A 12926-nucleotide genomic window follows, 5' to 3' on the forward strand; every position below is an offset into this window, starting at 1 on the left:
TGTATCTTTACCGTTTTGTTGCTTCTCTCCAACGCCAAATGATTCCATCGATTTGCGGAAGTCCACAGACACAACCTGCCAGTGTTCGTTAAATTCTGTCGCGAAGGTGCTCGAAAGCATCTCGGCCATTAGTGGAGTGGCCAGAATCCCAAAGACTGCCTCCACCATTTTTTCCACCGACAAGCCCCGAGAGGCCTCTGACTCTGCCAATGAACTTCTACTTTCAGCCTTTTTTCCTCTGGGTCTTCTGGGCATTTCCTTATCCCATTAAATATGTGGGTTTTCAAATTAAAATACCCTCTGAAATTAAGTGAAACTAAGAAACTGCAGCAGTTATCATGAGGGATTTTAATCTACATGTCGATTGGTTTAACCAGGTTGGTCAAGGCAGCCTTGAGGAGGAGTTTATAGAATGTATCCACAATAGTTTCATAGAACAGTATGTAATGGAACCTATGAGTGAACAAGCGGTCCTAGATCTGGTCCTGTGTAATGAGACAGGATTGATTCATGATCTCATAGTTAGGGATCCTCTTGGAAGGAGCGATCACAATATGGTGGAATTTAAAATACAGAAGGAGGATGAGAAGGTAAAATCAAACACTCGTGTTTTACGCTTAAACAAAGGAGATTACAATGGGATGAGAGAAGAGCTAGCTAAGGTAGACTGGGAGCAAAGACGTTATAATGAAACAGTTAAGGAACAGTGGAGAATCTTCCAAGTGATTATTCACAGTGCACAGCAAAGGTTTATACCAACAAAAAGGAAGGACGGTAGAAAGAGGGAAAATTGACCGTGGATACCTAAGGAAATAAGGGAGAGTATCAAATTGAAGGAAAAAGCATACAAAGTGGGAAAGATTAGTGGGAGACTAGAGGACTGGGAAATCTTTAGGGGGCAACAGAAAGCTACTAAAAAAGCTATAAAGAAGAGGAAGATAGAGTATGAGAGTAAACTTGCTCAGAATATAAAAACAGATAGTATAAGTTTCTACAAATATATAAAACAAAAAAAAGTGGCTGAGGTAAATATTGGTCCTTTAGAGGATGAGAAGGGAGATTTAATAATAGAAGATGAGGAAATGGCTGAGGAACTGAACAGGTTTTTTGGGTCGGTCTTCACAGTGGAAGACACAAATAACATGCCAGTGACTGATGGAAATGAGGCTATGGCAGGTGAGGACCTTGAGATGATTGTTATCACTAAGGAGGTAGTGATGAGCAAGCTAATGGGGCTAAATGTAGACAAGTCTCCTGGCCCTGATGGAATGCATCCCAGAGTGCTAAAAGAGACGGCTAGGGAAATTGCAAATGGACTAGTGATAATTTCCCAAAATTCACTAGACTCTGGGGTGGTCCCGGCGGATTGGAAATTAGCAAACGTGACATCACTGTTTAAAAAAGGAGTTCAGCAGAAAGCGGGTAATTATAAGCCAATTAGCTTAACTTTGGTAGTAGTGAAGATGCTCAAATCTATCATCAAGGAAGAAATAGCGAGGCATCTGGATGGAAATTTAGTGGAATTTTTTGAGGACATTACCAGTGCGGTAGATAACGGGGAGCCAATGTGACAAGGTGCCACATAAAAGGTTGCTGCATCAGATAAAAATGCATGTCATTAAAGGTAAAGTAATAGCATGGATAGAGGATTGGTTGATAGAAAGCAAAGAGTGGGGATTAATGGGTGTTTCTCTGGTTGGCAATCAGTAGCTAGTGGTGTCCCTCAGGGATCAGTGTTGGGCCCACAATTGTTCGCAATTTACATAGATGATCTGGAGTTGGGGACAAGTGCAATGTGTCCAAGTTTGAAGACGACACTAAGATGAGTGGTAAAGCAAAAAGTGCAGAGGATACCGGAGTCTGCAGAGGGATTTGGATAGGTTAAGTGAATGGGCTAGGGTCTGGCAGATGGAATACAATGTTGACAAATGTGAGGTTATCCATTTTGGTAGGAATAACAGCAAAAGGGATTATTATTTAAATGATAAAATATTAAAACATGCTGCTGTGCAGAGAGACCTGGGTGTGCTAGTTCATGAGTCGCAAAAAGTTGGTTTACAGGTGCAACAGGTGAACCTGTAGTGCAGGTTCTACCATACAACCTCTAATATCAAAACACAGTGGTTTACCACATTCACCCCTGTTAAAATTGAGTCCGGCGGGGGTGGTGGATAACTATATACAATTTTTAATATTTACAGAGCAGTAAAAAAATGTCTCTGGTCATCCGGCGGGCCGGTCAGAGGTTCAGCCGGTCCGGCGCCTTAATGGTTCTTTGAGATCGATGAAGTGTTAACGGCGATGTTGGCGCTGTCGTGGTCGAAGTTGACCCCGGGAGCGTGCCGAAATCCTCTTCATCAACGGGGGTGGGAAGGAGGAGGACGGATGGTCCTGCCGGGGGGGGGGGGGGGGGGGGGGGGGGGGTGATGGGGTGGCGGGGAGGGGTGGGTGGCGCTGCGGGCGACGGGGATGGTGTGGGGGTGCAACCTGCTGGTGCCAGGTCCCTGAGGGAGACGGTATCCTGGCGGCCGTCGGGGAACGCCACGTAGGCGTACTGTGGGTTTGCGTGGAGCAGGTGCACCCTTTCCACCAATGGATCCGCCTCATGGAGCCGCACATGTTTACAGAGAAGCACGGTTCCCGGAGATGTGAGCCAAGTTGGGAGCGATATCCCGGATGTGGACTTCCTGGGGAAGGCAAAAAGACGTTCATGCGGCGTACTGTTAGTGGCAGTGCAGAGTAATGAGCGAATGGAATGTAGTGCATCAGGGAGGACCTCTTGCCAGCGGGAGGCTGGGAGATTCCTGGACCGCAGAGCCACCTGGACGGCCCTCCATACCGTCCCATTCTCTCTTTCTACCTGTCCGTTTCCCCTCTGCTGGAGGCGATATCCCTGCTGAGCAGGAACTGACGTAGCTCAGCACTCCTGAATGAGAACCTCCTGTCACTGTGGATGTAGGCGGGGAAGCCGATCAGAGTGAAGATAGAATTAAGGGCTTTAATGACGATGGCAGACGTCATGTCGGGGCATGGGATGGCAAAGGGAAACCGGGAGTATTCATCGATCACAGTGTGGAAATATGTGTGTCGATCGGAGGAGGGGAGGGGGCCTTTGAAATCCACGCTGAGGCGTTCAAAGGGACGGGAGGCCTTCACCGGGTGCGCACGGTCCGGCCGGTAGAAGTGTGGTTTGCACTCCGCACAGACCTGGCAGTCCTTGGTGATCGTCCTTACTTCCTCGATGGAGTAGGGCAAATTTTGTGCCTTAATGAAATGGTACAACCGAGTTACCCCTGGGTGACAAAGGCTGTCGAGCAGAGCACGGAGTCAGTCTGCTTGTGTGCTGGCACACGTACCTCGGGATAGGGCATCTGGGGGCTCGTTGAGTTTGCCAGAGCGATACTTAATCTCGTAATTATAGGTGGAGAGCTCGATTCTCCACCGCAAGATTTTATCATTTTTGATCTTGCCCCGCTGTGTGTTGTTGAACATGAAGGCTACTGACCGTTGGTCAGTGAGGAGAGTGAATCTCCTGCTGGCCAGGTAATGCCTCCAATGTCGCACAGCCTCAATGATAGCCTGGGCCTCCTTTTCGATGGATGAGTGCCGAATTTCAGAGGCATGGAGGGTGCGGGAAAAAAATGCCACGGGCCTGCCTGCCTGGTTGAGGGTGGTGGCAAGGGTGACGTCCGATGCGTCGCTTTCTACTTGGAAAGGAAGTGTTTCGTCTACAGCGTGCATTCCAGCTTTGGCAATATCAGCTCTGCTCCGGGCAAAAGCCTGTTGGGCCTCAGCCGTCAGGGGGAAATGAGTGGACTGTATGAGTGGGCGGGCCTTGTCCGCATAGATTGGGACCCACTGCGCGTAATATTAGTGGAACCCCAGGCAGCGTTTGAGGGCCTTGGGGCAGTGGGGGAGGGGGAGCTCCATGAGGGGGCGCATGCGGTCGGGATCGGGCCCCAGAACTCCGTTTTGGACCACGTAGCCGAGGATGGCTACGCGGTTTGTACGGAACACACATTTCTCCTTGTTATACGTGAGGTTGAGGAGAGTGGCGGTGCGGAGAAATTTAGCGAGGTTGGCATGGTGGTCCTGCTGATCATGGCCGCAGATGGTCACATTGTCCAGGTATGGAAACGTGGCCCGCAAGCCGTACCAGTCGACCATTCGGTCCATCTCCCTTTGGAAGACCGAAACCCCATTGGTGATGCCGAAGGGGACACTAAGGAAGTGATATAGCCAGTCGTCTGCATCGAAAGCGGTGTATGGCCGGTCTGATTTACGGATGGGGAGCTGGTGGTAAGCGAATATCAGATCCACCATTGAGAAGAGCCGGTACTGTGCAATCTGGTTAACCATGTCAGATATGCGTGGGAGGGGGTACGCGCGAGCTGCGTGTATCTGTTGATGGTCTGGCTGTAGTCCACGACTGTGGTAGTATGCATTAGGGGTCATGTCGGACTGTGAAGCCATGATGTCATTGGCTGACAGATCCCGGGTCCTGGTTGGACGTTGACCTCTATCTCCACCCTGAAGGCGGAGTATAAGTACCTGGAGTCCTCCCCCGCAGGCAGTCTACTACCGAACTGCGGGGGAAACAGTCACGCTGAATAAAGCCTCATCGACTTCACTCTATTCGTCTCTCGGAGTCTTTGTGCGCTACAATTTATTAAGCGTGACTAAAAAGGACTATGGAGCTCAGGATCATCCCGGAATGCCTGAGGATCAGCCCCCACGCAGTGAACGCGGCAGCAGCTTTCAAGCACTGGCAGACTTGTTTTGAGGCCTACCTCAGAACGGCCACCGGCCGGGTCACAGAAGACCAAAAACTACAGGTCCTGCACTCGAGGTTAAGCACGGAGATTTTCTCTTTCATCGAAGACGCAGAGGATTTCCAGACGGCGTTCGCAGCACTAAAAAGTCTCTATGTCCGCCCAGTAAACCAGATCTACGCTCGCTATCAACTCGCAACGAGATGGCAAAGTCCCGGAGAATCGATAGATGAATTCTACGCCGCGCTACTAATTTTGGGACGAGCCTGCAGCTGCCCGCTGGTGAACGCAAATGAACACATGGACATGTTAATGCGCGATGCTTTTGTGGCAGGTATGAACTCCTCCCAAATCCGCCAAAGACTTCTAGAAAAAGAGTCGCGAGGACTCTGAGGCACGGGCCCTAGCAGCCTCCCGAGACGTGGCCGCGCGAAATACCCGCACCTACGGCCCCGACCGCGCGGCAGCCCATTGGGCTCCGGACGTACCCGTCGCGACAAACCCCCCCCCACCCCGGACACCCCACAGGCTTGCGCGGTCCAAACACCAAGTCGCACCGGGGGCGCCCGCTGCTATTTCTGCGGCCAGGCGAAACACCCCCGGCAGCGCTGCCCGGCCCGCGCAGCGATCTGCAAGAGCTGCGGGAAAAAGGGTCATTTCGCGGTTGTGTGCCAGTCCCGCGAGGTCGCCGCTGTCCCGGGAGAACAGGGAGCCCTGCACGCCGCTGACGCTCCCCAACCCCCCCCCTGCGCCCCATGTACGACCCGCAGGCGCAGCCACTCTGGGTCCCGACCACCGCTCTCCCCGAAGAAGAGGGAGTTCTACGCGGCTCTAACGCCCCCCCAAACCCCCCCCCGCGCCCCACGTATGACCCGCCGGCGCTACCAATTTGGGTCCCGACCACCGCTGTCCCCAGAGATGAGGGAGCCCCGCGCGTTCCTAACGCTCCCCAACCCCCCCAGCGCCCCATGTGCGACCCGCAGGCGCAGCCATTTTTGGTCCCGGCCACCACGAGGGGAGGAAGGGCGCCGCCATCTTGGACCACCCCATTCCTGTACGACGCATGGGGGCGGCCATTTTGTCCACCCCCGCCGCCATCTTGTGACCCCCCAGCCATGTGCGATGCATGGGGGCAGCCATTTTGTTCAACCCCGACGCCATCTTGGACGGCAACAACGGACCCCAGTGTCGACGGCTCCACGGGGTTCGAAGAAGACGCTCAACTACTACAACCACGTCTCGCTTCAATAACGCTGGACCAAGCTCGGCCCCGGACACTCCAGACGACGACGACAACGGTGCTGATAAATGGGCACGAGACACCATGCCTAGTCGACTCCGGGAGCACGGAGAGCTTTATCCACCCCGACACGGTAAGACGCTGTTCTTTGACCACCCATCCCAGCGCACAAAAGATTTCCCTAGCTGCAGGATCCCACTCCGTACAGATCAAAGGCTTCTGCATAGTTACCCTAACGGTGCAGGGGAGGGAGTTCAAAAACTACAGGCTCTAGGTCCTTCACCAAATCTGCGCCCCCACATTACTGGGATTAGACTTCCAGTGCAATCTACAGAGACTTACCTTCAAATTCGGCGGCCCAATACCCCCACTCACTATCTGCGGCCTCGCAACCCTCAAGGTGCAACCCCCGTCCTTGTTTGCAAACCTCACCCCGGATTGCAAACCCGTCGCCATTAGGAGCAGACGGTACAGCGCCCAGGACCGGACCTTCATTCAGTCCGAAGTCCAGCGGCTACTAAAGGAAGGCATAATCCAGGCCAGCAATAGTCCCTGGAGAGCACAGGTGGTAGTAGTAAAGACAGGGGAGAAGCAAAGGATGGTCATAGACTATAGCCAGACCATCAACAGGTACACACAACTAGACGCGTACCCTCTCCCCCGCATATCCGACATGGTCAATCGGATTGCCCAATATAAAGTCTTCTCCACCGTGGACCTCAAGTCCGCCTACCATCAGCTCCCCATCCACCCAAGTGACCGCAAGTACACAGCCTTCGAGGCAGACGGGCGATTATACCATTTCCTAAGGGTCCCATTTGGCGTCACAAACGGGGTCTCGGTCTTCCAACGAGAGATGGACCGAATGGTTGATCAACACGAGTTGCGGGCCACGTTCCCGTATCTCGACAATGTAACCATCTGCGGCCACGATCAGCAGGACCACGACGCCAACCTCCAAAAATTCCTCCAGACCGCTAAAGCCTTGAACCTCACGTACAACGAGGACAAGTGCGTTTTTTGCACCAACCGGCTAGCCATCCTAGGCTACGTAGTGCGCAATGGGATAATAGGCCCCGACCCCGAACGTATGCGCGCCCTCATGGAATTTCCCCTCCCGCACTGCTCAAAAGGCCTGAAACGCTGCCTGGGTTTTTCTTCATACTACGTCCAGTGGGTCCCCCAGTACGCAGACAAGACCCGCCCGCTAATACAGACCACAACCTTCCCCCTGTCGACAGAGGCTTGCCAGGCCTTCAGCCGCATCAAAGCGGATATCGCAAAGGCCACGATGCGCGCCATCAACGAGTCCCTCCCCTTCCAGGTCGAGAGCGACGCCTCCGACGTAGCTCTAGCGGCCACCCTTAACCAAGCGGGCAGACCCGTGGCCTTTTTCTCCCGAACCCTCCACGCTTCAGAAATCCGCCACTCCTCAGTGGAAAAGGAAGCCCAAGCCATAGTGGAAGCTGTGCGACATTGGAGGCATTACCTGGCCGGCAGGAGATTCACTCTCCTCACGGACCAACGGTCGGTAGCCTTCATGTTTGATAATGCACAGAGGGGCAAAATCAAAAACGACAAGATCTTAAGGTGGAGGATCGAGCTCTCCACCTTCAACTACGAGATCTTGTATCGTCCCGGAAAGCTGAACGAGCCGTCCGATGCCCTATCCCGCGGCACATGTGCCAACGCACAAATTAACCGCCTCCAAACCCTCCACGAGGACCTCTGCCACCCGGGGGTCACTTGGTTTTACCACTTTATCAAGTCCCGCAACCTCCCATACTCCTTAGAGGAGGTCCGTACAGTCACAAGGAACTGCCACATCTGCGCAGAGTGCAAACCACATTTTTTCAGGCCGGATGGTGCGCACCTGATTAAGGCTTCCCGCCCCTTTGAACGCCTTAGTCTGGATTTCAAAGGACCCCTCCCCTCCACCGACCGCAACATATACTTCCTTAATGTGGTGGACGAGTACTCCCGCTTCCCATTCGCCATCCCCTGTTCTGACATGACCGCGGCCACAGTCATTAAAGCCCTGAACACCATATTCACACTGTTCGGTTGCCCCGCATACGTCCACAGCGACAGGGGGTCCTCCTTCATGAGTGACGAGCTGCGCCAGTTCCTGCTCAGCAACGGGATAGCCTCGAGCAGGACGACCAGCTACAACCCCCGGGAGAACGGGCAAGTAGAGAGGGAGAACGGCACGGTCTGGAAGACCGTCCTACTGGCCCTACGGTCCAGGGACCTCCCAGTTTCACGGTGGCAGGAGGTCCTTCCGGACGCCCTCCACTCCATCCGGTCACTACTGTGTAGTAGCACTAATCAAACGCCTCATGAGCGCCTCCTTGTCTTCCCCAGGAAGTCCTCCTCTGGAACGTCGCTGCCGACCTGGCTGGCGGCCCCAGGACCCATCTTGCTCCGAAAGCACGTGCGGGCGCACAAGTCGGACCCGTTGGTCGAAAGGGTTCACCTCCTTCACGCGAACCCGCATTACGCTTACGTGGAGTACCCTGATGGCCGACAGGACACGGTCTCTCTGCGAGATCTGGTGCCCGCCGGCAACACACACACCCCCCCGACACCAATCACCCAACCCCCCCCCCTTCCTGCCACCGCCGCACCCCGCGACCGCCCCCTTCCCAGGAGTCCTCCTCCCAGGCCCGACCAGGAATGAAGCCCAAGCTGAAACCGTAAGGCTCCCGGAGAAGACAACACTGAAACAAGCACCACCACCACCACCGGGGCCGAGGCGATCGACATGGACGACCAGACCGCCCAACCGACTCGTGGCGTCGATCTAACAGTACAATGTGGACTTTGTGGACTTTTAACGAGAACATTTTGTCTTTTCCTGACGATTATTGTAAATAGATTGAAACAAAAAAAAACCTTGTACATACTGTTATAACATGTGAAAGTTTTCCTCCCAGGACCAGCCTTGTAAACCCTTACCACCATGCGAAGCATCACCCCGCCGGGTTCATTTTTAACAAGGGGTGAATGTGGTAGTATGCATTAGGGATCATGTGGGACTGTGAAGCCATGATGTCATTGGCTGACAGATCCCGGGTCCTGGTTGGACGTTGACCTCTAGCTCCGCCCTGAAGGCGGAGTATAAGTACCTGGAGTCCTCCCCCGCAGGCAGTCTACTACCGAACTGCGGGGGAAACAGTCACGCTTAATAAAGCCTCATCGACTTCACTCTATTCGTCTCTCGGAGTCTTTGTGCGCTACAACGACCATTCGTTTTTTCTCCCCAGACTTAACCACTACCACCTGGGCTCTCCAGGGGCTGTTGCTGGCCTCGATGACCCCCTCCCGAAGCAACCGCTGGACCTCGGACCTGATGAAGGCCTTATCCTGGGTGCTGTACCGTCTGCTCCTGGTGGGGACGGGTTTGCAATCTGGAGTTAGATTGGCAAAAGAGGGAAGGAGGATCGACCTTTAGGGTCGCGAGGCCGCACACAGTGGGGGGTGGTAAGGGTCCGCTGAATTTAAGGGTCAGGCTCTGGAGGTTGCACTGGAATTCTAGGCCGAGGATAAGTGCAGCGCAGAGGTTAGGGAGGACGTAGAGTTGAAAGCCGTGGAACTCTACGCCTTGGACTGTGAGCGTGATCGTGCAGCACCCCCGGATCGCTAGGCGATGGGACCCGGAGGCCAGGGAGATACTTTGATTGGTAGGGTGTACCTTAAGGGAGCAGCGCCTTACCGTATTCAGGTGTACAAAGCTCTCGGTGCTCCCGGAGTCCAGTAGGCAGGAGGTCACATGGCCGTTGACTTTCACGCTGGTGGATGTGTTGGTCAGATTATGTGGTCGGGACTGGTCGATTGCCATGGAGGCGAGCTGTGGTTGATCGTCGGGTAGTGAGGCGGCCGTTGAGCTAAGGTCCTGAAACGTCGTTGGTATCCATGAGCTGCGGGGTGGCCAAGATGACGACGCCCGGAGATCCTGGGGATTACAAAATGGTGGCGCCCATGGGACGCACCTTGCGGGGGTGGAGCAAGATGGTGGCGCCCATGAAACGCATGTATTGTGCGGGGGAGAAGATGGCGACGCCCATTGTCCATGACCGGGGGTGGTGGGGGTGACCACGGCCCCTGAGTGGGCCTGGCACACCGCAGCGAAGTGGCCTTTCTACCCACAGGCCTTACAAAGGGCAGCGCGGGCTGGGCAGCGTTGGTGGGGGTGATTTGCTGGCCGCAAAAATAGCATCGGGGCCCCACGGAGATCACTGGCTGGCGCTCAGCGCAGGTGTATTGGGTAGATAGCGCCCCCGCTGGGGCAACTGCCTGTGGGGCCCATGAAGCATAGGAGGACGGTGTCCGCATGTCCGCACGGTTGGGGGCGTAGGACTGGACATTGCACAAGGTGACCGTCATGGAGAGCGCTAGTGTTTTAGTCTCTGCGAGGTCGCGCGTGGCCCCTTCTAGGAACCGCTGCCTGATAACATCAGAACCAATCCCAGTTACAAAAGCGTCCCGCATAAGGAGATCGGAGTGCTCCTTAGCTGTAACGTCCTGGCAGTCACAGTCCCGAACTAGTGGGATCAGGGCCCTCCAGAAGTCCTCGATTGACTCACCAGGTAGTTGAGTACGTGTTGCGTGCGCGTGTCTGGCGAAGAGCGTGTTCGTCTTCTGTTCATAATTTTCTTTGAGTCGAGTCATAACATCAGCGTAATTGGGCGCGTCCTGGATCAGCGGCAAGATTTTAGAGTTGAGTCTGGAGTACTAGATTTGAATCTTCTGAGCCTCTGGAACAGGGGTCGGCGCCGCGTTGATATACGCTTCAAAACAAGCTAGCCAGTGCTGAAAGTCCTTTCTGGCATCTCTTGCGTGTGGATCCAGCTGCAGTGATCTGGATTAATCCAGAGGTCCACCTTCTGAATCTGATACTAATAAATTGAGGCACGATCAATTTGACTGGAGACGAAGTTGAATCCAAACTGAGGCTTTATTAGTATCAGATGTGTGGCCTCCCTCAGCAGCTGACGAAATGACTGTGAGCTGGAGGCCGTGCATATTTATAACCTGGCTCCTGGGCGGAGCTAGCATGCAGGGGTCACAGGTGAACCTGTAGTGCAGGTTCTACCGTACAACCTCTAATATCAGAACACAGAGGTTTACCACAATCTCATTGAATGGCGGAGCAGGCTCGAGTGGCCAGATGGCTTATTCCTGCTCCTAGTTTTTATGTTCTAAGCGAAAAGGGCTAAATGTGCAGTGTCCTAGGGGAAGCCACCTCGTGCACTTCTTCCCTGTCCAAAACACCACCAGAAGTCTCATCCTTGTTTTCAAGTCCCTCCACAACCTGATGGCCCATTCATATCTCTGTAATTAATCTCCTCCAATCCCACAACTCTCTGTGATATCTGTGCTCCTCTAATTTTGGCCTCTTGTGCATTCCCAACCATAACCTTTGGTGGCTGTGCCTTCAGCTACTTTGGCCTCAAACTCTTGAATCCTCTCTCCCTACCCCTACACCTTGTTTTCCTCCTTCAAAATACTTCTTAAAACTACATATTTGACCAAGCGTTTGGTCACCTTCTGTAATATCTCCTTTGGTGCTCAGTGTCATCCTTTACAATTTTCCTGTGTCGCACCTTGGGATGTTTCATTGTGTTAAAGACACTAATAAATCTAGATTGTTTTTGTCTTTGCAAATAGAGGAGGGAGGTTAGAATATACATTGCTGGGCTCGATTACAACTCTGTATAACTGGTAGAGGTTTTAATTCATTCAAACCTATCTGATTACACAAGAGTTAAAATCAGTCCCAGTAAATGAGTTTTGAGTGAGTTAAAATCCCACCAACCATATCCAGAATATGTGAGTTATGTGGAATCTTCCAATCAGCCTCCAGTTTCCCGAGACAAGGAGGCAGGCATAGGGGCCAATGCCCCAACCAGGCTGATGGACTCTCCCTGTCTGACTGTGCTGCAGCTATGGCTGCCATGTGGAGCGATTTTTCAAGGCCCTGAAAGCCTATCTGCCACCTTTAATGAGTCAGGAAACGGATCACCATGTCAACTAAGGGTGCATCTTGGTCAAAATGCTAATGGGCAGCTGTGGTTAGCACTGCTGACTCACAGCGCCAAGGACCCAGGTTCGATTCCGGCTTGGGTCACTGTCTGTGTGGAGTTTTCATCCTCCCCGTGTGTGCGTGGGTTTCCTCCGGGTGCTCCGGTTTCCTCCCACAGTCCAAAGATATGCAGGTTCGGTGGATTGGCCATGCTAAATTGCCTCTCAGTGTCCAAAGGTTAGGGGGATGGGAGGGGGGGGCGTGGTTGGGGTCTAATAGGGTGCTCTTTCAGAGGGTCAGTGCAGACTCGATGGGTCAAACGGTTTCATTCTGCACTGAAGTGATTCTATGAAATATTGGATTCTAAGAGTGACCGTTTGCCGCCAGGGGTGGCTTCAGGACCCAGAAACAGTGTCAGCTCATATTTCCTGCTCCTAAAGCAAAAATTCAGTCCAGGCTCTTGAAAGTTCCCACTTCCAACAGCTAAAAAATACTTGAATGGCAGTAAAGTGCTTCCTGGTCTCTCCCGTTCTCTTGCTTTTTTTAAAACACTTTTTCTTTTACACTCTTTCTTACTTTTTCCCCCCTTTCATGCTGAGCTCGGTCATCCACATTTCGGTGAAATTTCTAAGTGGTAGTTAGCTGTAATGCATTACCCGTGTGAGACCAATTGGTGCAGGGTGTAAAGTGCATCTGGCGCTACCCGAGTTATGCTGTGAGTGTGAATCATTCCCTCTAACAGCCAGGAGATGGCAAAATACCAGTGTAATCCCACCATACGCAGAACTCCACTACTTGGCAATAAGTGATGTTTTGAAAATGCAAGCATTTACATTTACTTGCTGAAATGTTAAAATTCAACGCTGTTCACATTTACAAAATCTACTAG

The 12926-nt window shown here is 52.9% G+C and overlaps 1 protein-coding gene across 11 annotated transcripts in view; it reads right to left on the bottom strand.

The window, feature by feature from the left end:
• ptprc (protein tyrosine phosphatase receptor type C) overlaps positions 1–12926 on the bottom strand; it is a 521790-nt gene that overhangs the window by 498099 nt on the left and 10765 nt on the right. The window lies entirely within an intron of this gene.

Source organism: Scyliorhinus torazame, chromosome 7, assembly GCF_047496885.1.
Source record: "Scyliorhinus torazame isolate Kashiwa2021f chromosome 7, sScyTor2.1, whole genome shotgun sequence".
NCBI lineage: Eukaryota > Metazoa > Chordata > Chondrichthyes > Carcharhiniformes > Scyliorhinidae > Scyliorhinus > Scyliorhinus torazame.